The sequence below is a fragment of the Hevea brasiliensis genome, chromosome 6 (genome assembly GCF_030052815.1).
Source record: "Hevea brasiliensis isolate MT/VB/25A 57/8 chromosome 6, ASM3005281v1, whole genome shotgun sequence".
In the NCBI taxonomy this organism is placed as follows: Eukaryota; Viridiplantae; Streptophyta; class Magnoliopsida; order Malpighiales; family Euphorbiaceae; genus Hevea; species Hevea brasiliensis.
The window spans coordinates 38805308-38819894 of record NC_079498.1 but is presented as its reverse complement, the minus strand read 5'-3'; the positions used below and the strand labels follow the sequence as shown (position 1 = coordinate 38819894).

The 14587-nt window shown below is 34.4% G+C and overlaps 1 pseudogene; it reads left to right on the top strand.

The window, feature by feature from the left end:
* Positions 1–1557: 1557 nt before the first annotated feature.
* LOC131180976 (mitogen-activated protein kinase kinase kinase 20-like) lies at positions 1558–2555 on the top strand (annotated as a pseudogene).
* The last annotated feature ends 12032 nt before the right edge of the window (positions 2556–14587 follow it).

Here is a 14587-nt window from a genome sequence, read left to right as displayed (position 1 = left end):
TACGAGAAAACCTAGATACCGAAGAAAAACAAAAATAACAAACAGGATTCAAACAATCCAAGAACAAAGTAGAGTACTCCAAAAGCAAATATAAAGGAGAACTTAAATGAGGACAATACAGACATAAACCCTAAAACTAAAAGAAAGCATTAAGGCCTTCAGAGCAGATCAAGCCTTGCTTTGCAAGTGCAACAAAGATGAAATTGCCCTCCCGAAGAGTATAAACAAAATGAATTGAAGGCAAGGCTTAAATGAGAGCTGAGATCTCGTTGATTACTGAGAATAACTTATAACATGTCAGAACTTGTTATACATCAGTTATTCTATGTAAGATAATTTACTTAGAATGGCAAAAATAAACATGTATATAGAGTGGGTCCCAAAAAATTATATATATTTTTTATTTCAGTAACTGCATTTGTATATTTGTCCGTCTCCTATTGCTTTGCCATTCTATGCAAAGTATTGATATGATATCACCGTTTCGCTATCTAATTTCTCGAAAAGGTGGCCTTGTGAGTTTACTGCTATGAATTAGCAAAACATCCATACATAGAAATGAACAAGTCTCCTCCATTAAAAAATGTTGCTCATGTTCTATATATGCATGGAAAAACAAAAGCTCTCATAAGGGATTCAAGACCAAACATGTTTAATTACATGCATTTCCTATTAATTGCAACAGTTTAAAGTTTTCTTCAAGATTAAGATTAGAGCAAAATAACTAATGAGAAAGAGTATATATAAATAAAGATAACCAATTTAAGCCTATTCTTGTAGAATTTAATGACATCTATTGACAAATTTCTGTTATTATTACACTAACTCGTAACAAATACACACATATGCATGAAAGTATGTACAAGCATGTTTTATAAGAAAGATTGGAATCAATTAATGTAACATTCTTCAATAGCAATTTATTGTAATAACTCATGAATGATGACACTATTGAACCTCTCAGATTGAAGATGATCAAATCAGCTAAGAGCTAATTATTATTATTATTATTATTATTATTATTATTATTATTATTATTATTATTATTATTATTATTATTATTAAAAGGAAAAAGTTATCAATAATTTCTTATATTGATTTAAGAAGGTCAAAATCTTTTTTTTTTTTTAAATTTAGTCAAATCTTTTAATTTTATTAATTTAATTTAAAATTTTATTATTATTTTCATATTTACCAATTGACCAATTAATAGTTAAAGTGGTTAATTAATGTGGCATGTTGAATAGCTAGGCATGCTAACTAGATTAAAATTTTATTTTGGAATTTATGAACTAAAATTTTTTATAAAATATTTATTTAATTTAAAATAAAGAGTCGAGTTAAAATTTTTAGCATGTTATATAATTTTTTTTTATAATTATTTAGTTATTTTATGGGTCAAAAAATATAAAATTAGTTATTAGTTTAAGTTGGTTTTCAAAATGGTGGCAACTAGGACAATAAAGCTTTAATTTCACGTCGATGTTATATGGTGGTAAAATCCCTTCTCTTGTGCAACTAAGTGTCCTTAAAGAACCCAAGCAATGAAGAAAGGTTATGGCAGTCGAAGAAGATAGCTCGGATAATCACGAAGTCACATGCTGGAGAGGGCCGTAGCTTGGCAAAGGAGGGTTTGCGTCTGTTTATCTCACCTTTTTGAAGAAACCCAAATCAAGAAGAGTGTTGTATCCACCACTTATGGCTGTTAAATCAGTGGAGGTCTCTTCCTCAAGTTCGCTTCAGAAGGAGAAAGAGGTTTTCAACCATCTTCGTGACTATCCCTACATTCTTGAATGTTATGGTGAAGAAACCACTATGAGTAAGGATGAAAAGATGCTTTACAATCTATTATTGGAGTACGCTTTCGGAGGAACCCTTGCTGATCTTATAAAGAGATCGGGTGGTTGTGGGTTGCCTGAATCAGATGTGAAGAGACACACAAGGTCTATTCTAAAGGGTATTGATTATATCCACAGCCATGATTATGCTCATTGTGACTTGAATCCAGATAATGTGCTGCTCGTGCCTAGTGGCGATGGTGACTTTGTGCCCAAGATTGGGGATTTTGGATTGGCCAAGAAAGTTCAGAAGACTAAGAAGAGGAAGTTTGATTGTTCTATTATTGGGACTGCTTTCTATATGGCACCAAAGACTCTCGTTGATAATATTCAAGAATTTCCCTCTGATATTTGGGCTCTTGGATGTATGGTTTTCAAGATGTTTACTAGGAAATCACTTTGGGGTTCGATCCCTAATGAAACAACTGAAAAAGCTTGCGAGAGGATTGCTGATAGATATGAATTGCCTAAAATTCCTTCTTGGATTTCAAAGGATGGCAAGGATTTCTTGAAAGGATGTCTAGTGAAGAATCATCAGTTCAGATTCACCATTGAGATGTTATTAATTCATCCTTTTGTATCAGGAATAGATGACACAGAAAGCAGCGAATTTGGGGAGATTGTGGATTAAGGGTATGTGAACTCATCTGTCATAGGCAATGAATGTTGTGATTCGAGCTGTTCTAAATAGTGGCATTCTATATTTGAATGGGGATCTTCTTCTTGTTGTTGGTCAGCTGTAGTGGAGGAGAGTAATGGTGGGATGTTTTAAAGTTTTCCTGAATCCACAGAATCAGGAGTCCAATGAAGTTAGTACTCCAATCTCTGCTATCATTGGCAAAGGTGTTCTTTGCAATTCATTCACCAGCACATGTTTCTTCACATATGGTGGAGAAATGTCCTACTATATTCACCATTCCTACAGGCATGCATTGATATCGTTTTTAACTTCAAACCAGTGTCAACTATTTCAACATCGTTATGCAGAAATCCAAGTTAAGCAACAATTTGATCTTTAGTTAACTATATCATTTGTAGAGCAAGACAACATCTTCAGCAGTACATAATTGGAATTGAAAAGATTTGGTCATGTGAAGGAATTAAATTGTAGATATGATTTTCTTGCAACTGCAAACAATATGATCCAAGTTGGTCAATAGAGCTAGGATCAGAATGCTGTCCTCTGTGTAACTCTGGAAGGAAAACAATGGCTCTGAATTGCTCTATATTGTGCTCATGACTGACTTTGTTATTTAATGTTACCCATAATATTGTTCCCTAAGAGAATTAATTACCTAGTGAATTGGAGCCTATAATGATATTATATGATATGCAGCAAGTTGCTGAGCGAGGAAGATGCTAGTTCTGCTACCTAAGAAGTTTTTATCCCTGCTCACTTGCAGGTTTCTTTTTTGAGACCTAAAAAAGTGCTGTCTATGGGCCAGGAAGATGCTAATTTTGCTACCTATGGGTGTGGAAGAGGTCCATCATTAATGATGTCTGATTTTATCCAAAATGTGACAGTTGGTTTCAAGAATAAACATGGAATTGGCATCCATTTGGAAAAGCTGATGTGATCTTCTCCTATTTATTCAAGGCTCTATTGCTTATGCCACGGAAGTTGCTAAGCCAGGGACTCGCTGCCTACACATTTTACATTTATGTGCAACCAATTCTCTAGTAAATGGTGGTTGTAATTTGATATTGTTCATTATATAAATAAAAGTCCTTTTTGGTTTATGGAATGAAAAAAGGTGGCCATATGAGTTCACTGCTATGAATAAGTTTGCTTTTTTTTTTTCTTTTTTGATAAGCTAAGTTTGCTTTAATTAGTAACACATGCATTGATTTGGGCACAGAAATGCATCATCCTCCATTATGTTTTATGGAGACAATAACCCTAAAAGGAAAAGAAAGCTATAACGCCTTCAAAGCGTATTGGCCTGTGCTTTGCAAGTGAAACAAAGATCAAATTGCCCTCTCGAAGAGTATGAATAAAATGAATCGATAGCAAGGCTTAAATGAGAACCGAGATCTCCTTGATTACTGAGGATAACTTATAACATGTCAAAGCTTGTTATATATCAATTATTCTATGTAGGATAATTTACATAGAATGGCAAAAATAAGTATGTATATAGAGTGGGTCTAAAAAAATTATAATTTTTTTTTTAATTTTAGTAACTGAATTTGTATATTAGTCCATCTCCAATTGCTTTGCCATTCTATGTAAAGTATTGACATGATATAACTGCTTCACTATATAATTTCTCAAAAAGGTGGCCCTATGAGTTCGCTGCTATGAATTAATAACACATCCATAAATTTGCACATAGAAATGAATAAGCTTCCTCCATTAAAAAATGTTGCTTATGTTCTATATATGTGTCGCAAGGGTTTTGCGGTCGCCGGACAAATTCTCACCGAAGTGGGAAAAGTGGGGAATCGCCACTTTAATTTTGAGGGAAATTAAAGGAAACCATTTGTAAAGATTAAAAAAAAAAATCACTTTGAAAACAGAGATTCTAGGTTCAGGGTCTGTATACGGGTGTGAAAAGTGTTAGGCACCCCACCTCGTCCCTCAGCGAGGGTAAGCAGATTTAATATTGTACTCTTTATAAATTAAAATTGATAATTAGGGGGTTGGAATGATGATGTTAATCCTTGGGACGGATAAAAAGAATATTTGATATTTCACTATTTTGGGTTGCCCAAGAATATGAGTACATGAGATGACCCTTAGTGAGTAGATGTTGTGTAATGGATTTTTGTTGGGGTTGATGTGAATGCTGAAGTCGTGATATTTTAGTTCAGATTTAAGCTAAGAGAATTCGGGTAAGAACACTCTCCCGATCTCTTAATATATTCTGTTCAAATTTAAAGGGAAGATTTCGGGTAAGAACTCTCCCCTGATCTCCACATATTTTATTAAGATTTTGACCGAGAATTGGGGTAAGAACTCTCCCCTAATCTCTTAGTGTTAAGAATTTAAGTTGAGAACTCGGGTAAGAACTCTCCCCCGATCTCTTAGTGTATTAAGAGACCCGAACTTATCTTAATTCTTGATCTATTGTCTTATCGACTGGGTTCGTTCCAAGGCTCGATCTCAACTTATTTATTTAACCTAATCTTGTTCCCAACCTATCCGACCTTTGATACATCTATCTTCCTTTATCATTTTTTCATTTTTTCAAAGCAAAAACTCTCATGTTAAAGTACCCCTGCCTATATTCTTTAGAGTATTTACAAGTCACCTATGACTTAAATGTCTACTCTCGAAAGGAATGAAAGCTAAGTGACGATAAATGGAATTTATGAATGAATAAAAAAAGAAGGCAAAGGAAATAACTTCGGGCCTAGATAACCTATTCTGAGACTTAATGTGACTGGATATAAAAGAGACTTTAAAAGAAAACTAGAGAAAACAAACCAAGGGTATTAAACAAAATGACAGTTTAGACGCTTACCTGTGAAAGTTGAGGAGACAGGTGAGTTGACTTCGGTATCCCCAAATCTTACTGAGGTGAAAGCTGGCAGCCGAAGAACTTGAGCTTACCCGAGGTAATGAGAACAGATCAGGGCAAAGTTGAGCTCGGAAAGTAATGCACAGATATTAGGGTGATGGGAATGAGGCAGAGTGAAGATGGTTTCACAGGGCAAAGCATAGGTACTGAAAATGAAAATCTTAGGATTTAGAGCTCCTTTTGATGAAACACCCTAGAAAACTAGTTTCTAAAGTTTCTCAACACTTTGAAAGCTCAGAATGACAGGTAACCAGACTGAATCAAAGTTCAGAGTCTTTCCACGATAATCACCACCTTCTCCTCCCTCTACAGTGTTGCATGCAGGTATTTATATGGAACGGGTGTCCAAAATGAAGCATCAGGATCTTATTAGGGGGAGACGGAGGGATCAGATTCAAAAGGACATAATCTGATGTCTGAGAATTAAAGAGAATCAAAATAGAGGGTCGGGATTTCGTTCAGAATATCTGTCCTTTCTCCCCTCAATCCAACGGTCAAGGGTCTCGCCTTATGAAATGGATCCAAAGGCTGGGAATAAAAAAGTGCCAAATCTGTCATTTGCTTTTGATCCGAGGGCTCCAGATCCATCCTTACAATTATAATCAATGGTGTAGATCGGGATGTACAGGGCTGCTTTAACTGTTTTGGCGTCTGGCGGCTAGGAGGGCATCCTTGCAAATGAAATGTGTGGTGAGGATCTGATCATGCCTGCAATGCTTTAACTAACTCGGATCTGACGATGAAGAGAGTTAATTGAAAGTTCTAACCGGAAGTTATTTAACCCCTCTGCTCTCTTCGATCTCTATAGGTCGTTTCCTGTTTCTTCTGATCTTCCCATTATGACCATCCCCTTTTAGGGTTATTATTCCAATCTCTATCTCTTGCATCGGGTCCTCTCTTATTTCCTGATCTCTCTCATTCCTAATCTTTCCTCTCTTTCTAACTTGCATCGGTCAAAGCAATAAATTCTTCAATTACCAATGCGTCCACTTCGGGTTCTGTATGCAATAAATGCCAAGGCCCTATATATATGCATCAATAGGAAATCACCTTCTCTAACACCCCGAACCTTCGAATTATGAATAGTACCATTTTTGGTCCGTGACTAGTACTATTCAAAGACACCTTGAGGACCAAAAATAAATAGAAAATTAATTGAGATAGACACAATAAAAATTCAAGTGACCCAAAAATATAAGGATTCACGGTGTATATTGTAAATGAGGGATTATGACTAGATAAGGGACATTTTGGTCAATTCACTTTAAGAGTTGATTTTTGACCAAAATGTCAATTTAATTAAATAAAAATAAAATATTAAATTATAAAGAAATATTGAGGGAAAAATTAGAGTAAAAGTGAAAAGAAAATAAAAGAGACAAAAATTTAGAATATAAATTCCATTTGTTGACCTAATTAAAATTTTAGTATCAATGAGCTTTGGATAACCGAATTAAATGAATTAAATAAATAAAAAATGGGGATAAATATATAAAGGGAAAAACCCTCTCCTTTCCCCCATTTATTTACCACCCACTCTCTCACCTTCTCTCTTTCTTTCTTTCTTCTTCTTCCTTCTTTCTCCATTGACACCCATTCTCAAAACTCAATTCCTTGCTTTTTCTCTATGGGTTTTGCATCTAATTGATAGAGAACATCAAATTAAACATTGATTGAGATATTAAAAGTAAGGGGAGACAAGAGATTTGGAAGAAATTAAAGATTTAGGAAGGTCACAATTGAGGTAAGTGTATTTTCATGTTAGATTAGTTGTATAGGCTTTGAATTAAGTTAACTTATGATGAAATAACATCAGAAATTGAAAGGAAACATGTATGGAAATCTAAACTAGGGTTTTGGCCAATTTAGGGAAATTAGGGTTTTGATGTATTTTAGTTAAATTAATGACAAATCTAAGTTAAATTGAAGTAGTATGCATGATTGGGAGTAGTAAGATTTCATAGGATTGCATAAATTGAATTAGGGAAGATTAGGGTTCATGGGAAAATTGGAGCTTTGGTGCTAGAGAGTGAAATTGGTGTGTGTAGTGTTAAATTATGATCATTTGAGGTTTATTTAGTTTGAATTGACATTGGGTTGATGAATGGAAGTAATGAAATGGTAGGATTAGGGAAAATTACAAACTTTGGTGTTTGAAAATTTTGGGTTTTGTACTAGGAAGTGCCATTGATGTGTCATTGCTAAATTATAGTCATTTTGGGTGAATTAAATGTGAATTGAGGTTGGTTAATGGAAGTAATTGAAGAAATGAAGCTCAATGAGTTTACAGAAGCTCAATGAGTTTCAGAATTTACCTGAATTACTTATTTCGACTGTCCATCCTTCTGAGGATGATAAGTCGTACTGATATCTCTAAACTTATAGCAATTACTATGGTACAGGTAGTTCACATTATTGTAACCGAGTTACTGACTCTAGCTACCTTACAAGTGTAGTCTTTCAACAGGCTAGTTCTGAAGTTTTAAATTTGTTACTAGAATTTTCGCATTTATTTTTCGTAATAGTACTCTATTCGGGCGCAATTGTATCAAATTATAGATTACTTACAAATATTCTTAGTTTATTGTACCACGAGGAAGCACGTAGCTCTATATAATAATCCCATGTCGGTACTGTAATCTGCAGCTTACAATACAAACATCGAGAACATTACATAGTCACTACGTTATAACCTCATGGACTAGGTTTTCTAACATCTTATTTTTCTCGAATCCACTAATATCCTAAATCGATTCTGATTACAATATCCCTTGATAATTACTAACAGTAACATCTTTGCCCTCATCTAAAGCAATTCTGTTACTGTAACTTACTTTTAGGTCCTCTTGCCTTACATTAAGTAGGCTCGCCAATTAGCTTTATAATTTATGGTGTTTTAGAAAATACTTTTAGCTAACAATTCTTCCAAAATTAATGTCAATCATACTTGTTATTATAGTTTTTATCCTAAAGGACTAGTCACTAATACATCAAAATTCATTCCTATGCAAGGGAATAGCAATAGAACATATCGTTCTAACACTAGCACACAACTAAGTAGTGCTGGGATCAAATAATAACTAATTGTTTCTTTCAAAAATTAAGAACTTACCAGCAGCTACATCCGAAGTTTCTGTTCTTTCTCCTTGGCGCATAGTGGACGCTCTGACTGATGCGCTACTATATTCGGGTTGATTCACTGTGTTATGGTGGTCAGGAGTACCAACTCTATTTCTATCTCGACTCTGAATGATGGTCTGTGAACTCCGGAGAGCAGATCAAGGTGCTCTAGTACAATCTCTAAAAAAGTGTCCAAGCTTTCCACAATTGTAGCAGGCTCTAGAGGCCTTACGACAAATACCTCCATGTAGCTTATCACAAACATGGCAGAAACGGGCAGAATAGGAACTTCTGGTTGTTCGACGACTAGATCTTGGTGTTCTCTGCCCTGATGATCCGCCTCTATCATATCCCTGAGCTCGGGGTTCCTCAAATTCTTTTCTCTTCCCCAAATTACTGCTCGAGCTCTGACCCATATGTTTCTCCCTCTTCTCCATTTCACACTGCCTTCGTGGGAGTTGGGTTTGTGCTTGAGCTTAAGCTGACAGAGTATCAGCCATTTGTTGAAATAAAGTGGCCATTTTCTGGGCCATTTGTGCAGTAATTTGTACCGGTAAAACTGGTATAGTCGGGCCTTCGACACTCTGAGGAGCTGGGGCCTCAACTTGTACTTCTGCCATCACAGACTATTCTATTGTCTCATTCTTTTCTTCCATATCTTTTCACAGGATTTTCTACTCCTGTACAACCAACACAAGGAGATTTCACTCCATTAGTTCATATTTATGATGTAAATGTACTATATGTATTAAATATTTGAGCAGTTGTAGTTACCGACAATAAGATTTCAAATTCACAGTTCAAAATTTACTTTAAAACCATTGCTCTAATACCACAAAACATGTCACACCCTACTCCCTCGTAAGATGTAACATGATCCCGTAGTAGACCTAATGAATTACCGTACTTCACCTACCGATAACCCATTAGATATACTACAAGGGATTTTAAAATAATTTTTTTGAAATTTAAATCATCGATTAAAATCTGGTGTTATAAAATTTTTTTCAAAATTTCAGCAAAGTGCTGTTTGTGTTTTGAGAAAACAGTTCTTCAAACCTGAAAAGGAAAAACACTCCCAATATGTTTTCTCAAATAAAACTCCAAGAACTTCATTTCATCTCACAATTCAATCTCAATAATCAATCATTTCATTTTCAAACCAACCTCATCATAAAAGAAACATTTCATTGATTACAAGACTTAAAAATTAATATTATAAAACTATTCAAATAAATGAAACCTCAAATTTACATTTACAATAATTTGCATTTAATTACATACCAAAATATTTTACAAGAGTTTTTATACAACTACTCAAATAATTTACATACATATTATTACATGCATACATCAAAACCTGTGTACATGGGTATACCTATGATATACCTGGAGCTGATCTGAATGTGTCTTCAAAGAAGCTTACTCAATTGCTCTATGCTTTTTTCACCTGCGACAGCATACAAAGCTATCGTTGAGTGGTGAACTCAGTGGTGCACAACTATAATTTAAAACATAGTACAATATACCTTAACAAAAATTACAGCAAATAATTTGGAAATCTGGATACTCATCAAATTCCAAAATTCAAAATATTCATTGCCAATAATATGAATCATTTGTATAAAATGACTTTGACCACGAAGTTCAATTTATCAAATCATAACTAACCATTTAAGGTAATTTCAATAAAATCAATTATACATAAATCATAATTGAAATCACAATTCTTTACTATTCAAAAACATTCTTTATCCCACTAGCTATGAAGACTAATCCGAAAGGGCCATCTTCGGGGTGATTCTAACTCCCTATGGTCGGGGAGGTCGAATCATCGTGCACAGTACACACCACAATAATGAATCTTCCGAAAGGGCCAGAACATAAAAAAAAACTTAGATCTAACCTCTAATAAGAGGATAATCTAAGCTTGTGCACATACCATGGTAATCAAAACACAACTAACTCCATTGTCTTCTCAACAAATGAGAGAGATGGGTAATAACCTAGTCAAGCATCTATAGTGAGATATAAAACAATATCACAATCTTTTTAGTGAGCATAAATCACAATACAATTCGATTTAAAGTCAATTCCGATATCCAATAATTTTTATGCTTATCATAATTCAAATCATAAATTTGCATTTTTCCATGCAAATTGCCCATCATAATTCAAAACATGTTCTATCACAATTTTCCAAAACATAATTTATTCAATTCACAACAATGCTTAATACTTGTGGAAATACCATTTCACAAAGCTAAATTCATACATACTATAACAATTTTAATAATCCTTGAATTAAATCCAATGCTTGTTAAACATAATACATAAGAAAAATATGTCATTTAATCATATGAAAAATTCAGAACAAAATCAGTTAAAAACTAGTTGTGCACAAACCTTTGATAAATGTCTCTTGGCCCTGACTCAGTGTTTCCTTCCCCTTCCTTGAGTCTTTGCTAACTGAAACACACAATTTGAAGTGTTTCAGTACTCATTTAAACTGTCTCTAAGAATAAGGCTTAATAATTAATTTATTGAATTCTATTATTTTCCTTAGTCAACCTAAAATGTTGACCCTTAATGCACTCTAGATGAATTAGGTTTAATTTTACCAATATGTCACATTTTATAGCCTTTTAGTGTTGGTACATTTTACCAAATTCACTTTCAAGTATATTGCATTTTATTGCAATTTGCTGCACTTTGGTGTATTATTTTGACCTGGACGACCTAGTTCCCTCGGTTTTCGGGTTTCGGTCCAAACTACAAACTTGTAGGTCTATGTCTTATTGCATGCGGGGCAAAATTTCAGGTCAGTCTGAGTTGTGTAGGCCAAGTTATGGTCAATTTACCAATGCTGGACAGAATGCACCAAAATGGTAACTTTAGGTCATTTTTAGGTCACTTTTGGTTCGGCCAGTTTTGGTACCTAAACATTTGCAAGCTATTTGGCTTGGTTCTGGCCATTTCTGGGCTTTCGTGTCTTCATAAGAATTGTAGATATATGTCTATTCATGGCAAAAATTTCAGATTAATTGGACCTGTTTTGAGTGAGTTATGGCCAAAACACCAACTGCTGCCCAAATGGTCAATTTTCAGGCTTTCAATTCACTAATCCGGATTTGGTCATTTTTCAAGTTACCTTCTAGGCAGAATTTTGGTAAGCTTCCTTCATGATAGTTGGCACATTTTGTGCCTAGTTTCACCTCCAATTGGTCTCATACCAATTGGAGCCACACAGTTAAGGTTCTAAGGCAAAACATACACTGTCCTATTACACATTATTCATCCTTATCAATTACACATCCAACACTTACCAAATTAACTCTTCCATGCCAATTATGGTTTGTACCATAACATTAACACATTTTACTTCACATTTTTGGTCATTTTGGCAACTTGTAACCACTCTCAACAAACACATTATAACTCAGAATTTTTCTAAGTCCAATTACAAAAATTAACCACATAACATACCTCATTTACATGTCCAAATTCAAACCATTATACACATATCCATGCTACCATCAATAACAACATCTTAGACAACCATAAACAAGTAAAAACAAGCTACATATACAGAATTTCCATGGCTGCCAAAAATGTTCATCTCCATTAGAACATCAAACTTCAAAAATTCTTCCATAAATCAACTACCCACAACCTTGGTTACACTTTTAATGAAACAAGAATTGAAAACACTCACTTACCACTTTTAAAGCTCTTCAAAACTCCACCAAAACTTTCCTTTCTTGCTACCTATCTACTGTCCATGGTGTGAGCATCATTTTTCATGAAGACTCTTGCAAGAAATCATGGCTTGCTCATGGAGAACTTGAGCTCCAAGCATGGTGCGGCCATGGAGTTTCTTTGGGAGAAAATCTTCACTTCGGCAATGGTTAAGACATGAGGTTGAAGATGAAGTTTTTAAGTGCTGCCCACTTTGTCCACTTAGTGATTTTTTTATATTCCATAATGCTCCACTAATGTCATTTAAATATTTATATAATTAAACCTTTAATTATCTTAAGTTTTACCCTTGATTCTCTCAATTATTCTACACATGGAATTTCATTTTTCATGGCATTTTCAAAATTTAATACCACTTATTTTTAATGGACATTGAGGTCAAAAGTCAACTCTAGGTGTCAAATGACCAAAATGCCCCTATTCGGGTTGTATTCCCGATTTTTCGATAACACCGAGTTTTGTTGTTTTCTTGATTTCTTAATTTTCTTTGTACTAGTTAATTAATTTTTCTTTGATATTTCTAATGATATTTATACTTTAATAAGTCTTTAATTATGTCTTAAAAGTATTTTCCAGGGTTCCCCGTGGTCCAGGGCTAGTCAACGGTCTACGCCGCAACTTCCCGGTGCTATCACCCATTGCTATGGTTCTTGGCTCGTTTAACTGGGTTACATTTCATTGCTATTATTTTTCCTTTATTTTTCTTGTATTTTCTTTTCTTGTATTTCATTATTTATGTCTCCTTACCCATATCTAAGTGTAGTTCTAGGCATCCTAGCTGTCCGGACCGACACTGGTCACCAGAATAGTACAATGCACTACCGAACATAGGGGTGTTACATAGGTAACAAGGAAGGAGAATTTTTGAAGGTTTGTGCACAACTAACCTTTTTCTTTGTTTTAAAATGAGTTTATTTGAATGAGTTTGATTTGAAACGAGCTTATTTTGAATGAGGTATGGTTTCTCTCTTGCATTTAAGAAATTTGTGTGATGCCACGCCTTTTATGGGTTTTATGATAATTTGAATATGTTATTGTTTTGCAAACGTGATTTTTGATTTAAAAACTCTTAAAAGTTGTTTTGAAACCATAGTTAGCATGACAGTCCCTCCGAAACTCCCCAGTAGTAACGGCTACTTGGAGTTTGATCTTTGATATGATTATTTCTCCCATTAATAACGGTTAGTGGGGTAAGGCTACATGAGTACTCATTAGCTAGCTAGCCCTTCCCTCATTAATAACAGTTAGTGAGATTGAGATTGCTTTGTCGTGGTGTACAACACAACACTAATCATGAAATTTTGTGTCATGGCCTAAACTGTGTGTTGATGTTGGCAACACTAATGCTTTGTGAATTGTGATTTATGAAGTGTGATTTCTTATTTGAAATGTTATTCCAATAAATGGCTCTTATGAACTTAGAACAATTGTGATGTTTTCATGCTTAAGAAGGATGTGATTTATTATGCTTTGATAAATTGTGTTTTACCTTAAGTTTTGAAATTTTAGTTGTGCACCACTGAGTGATATACCCAGTGATAGCTTCTTTATGCTGTAGCAGGTAAGGAAAAGGAGAAGGCTGCCGAGTGAGAGACTTGGAATCAACATTTGGTATTGATTGTGGGTATTTACGTTAGGTATACCCTTGTGATTCCTTTGGATGTATTTTGTACCTATATGTATGGATGTACGGACATTGTGCAGTTTGTATTTAAAAGCATTGTATTACTATCACAATGTAACAACCCAATTCATCTCCAGACTGGCCCCTCTGGCCTTATGTCTGGCTCTGTGAACCCTTATGCTTCTTACTAATAGTAGCTGGTGCTCTATACTGGTCTTGCCCAGGACCTCTCTTGCACCGTCTATCCCTCTTGGACTGCTCCTCATTTTTTACTCTCTCCACATCCAGAGCTGATGCTACTAATAGGGAGAAATTTGTGAAGTGGTGAGATGTAACTATCTGTAACACCCCTCACCCGACTCCAGTGTAGCCGAGCAAGGCGTGCTACAATCGGTGCCGGAGCACCCTAACTTATCTTACTTTAATTTTTTTAATAATTTTGAATTCGTTTAATTTAATATTAATTATTTTTCGATGGAGAAACAAGTGGAGTTTCCCCTATTTTATTATCGTTTGGTGTATTTCAATATTCACATGTTTGAAATTCAACAATATTTTAAAATAAAAAAATTTCATCCATGCTAATCATAATTATCTCATCAATCATTCTCATAATTTTCTCATATTTCAAATCTCATCCATACATTTTAATTTCATAATCATTTCCATACTCATATCATCATTTGAAAAATCATTATGTAATTCAAATCTATACTCATTTG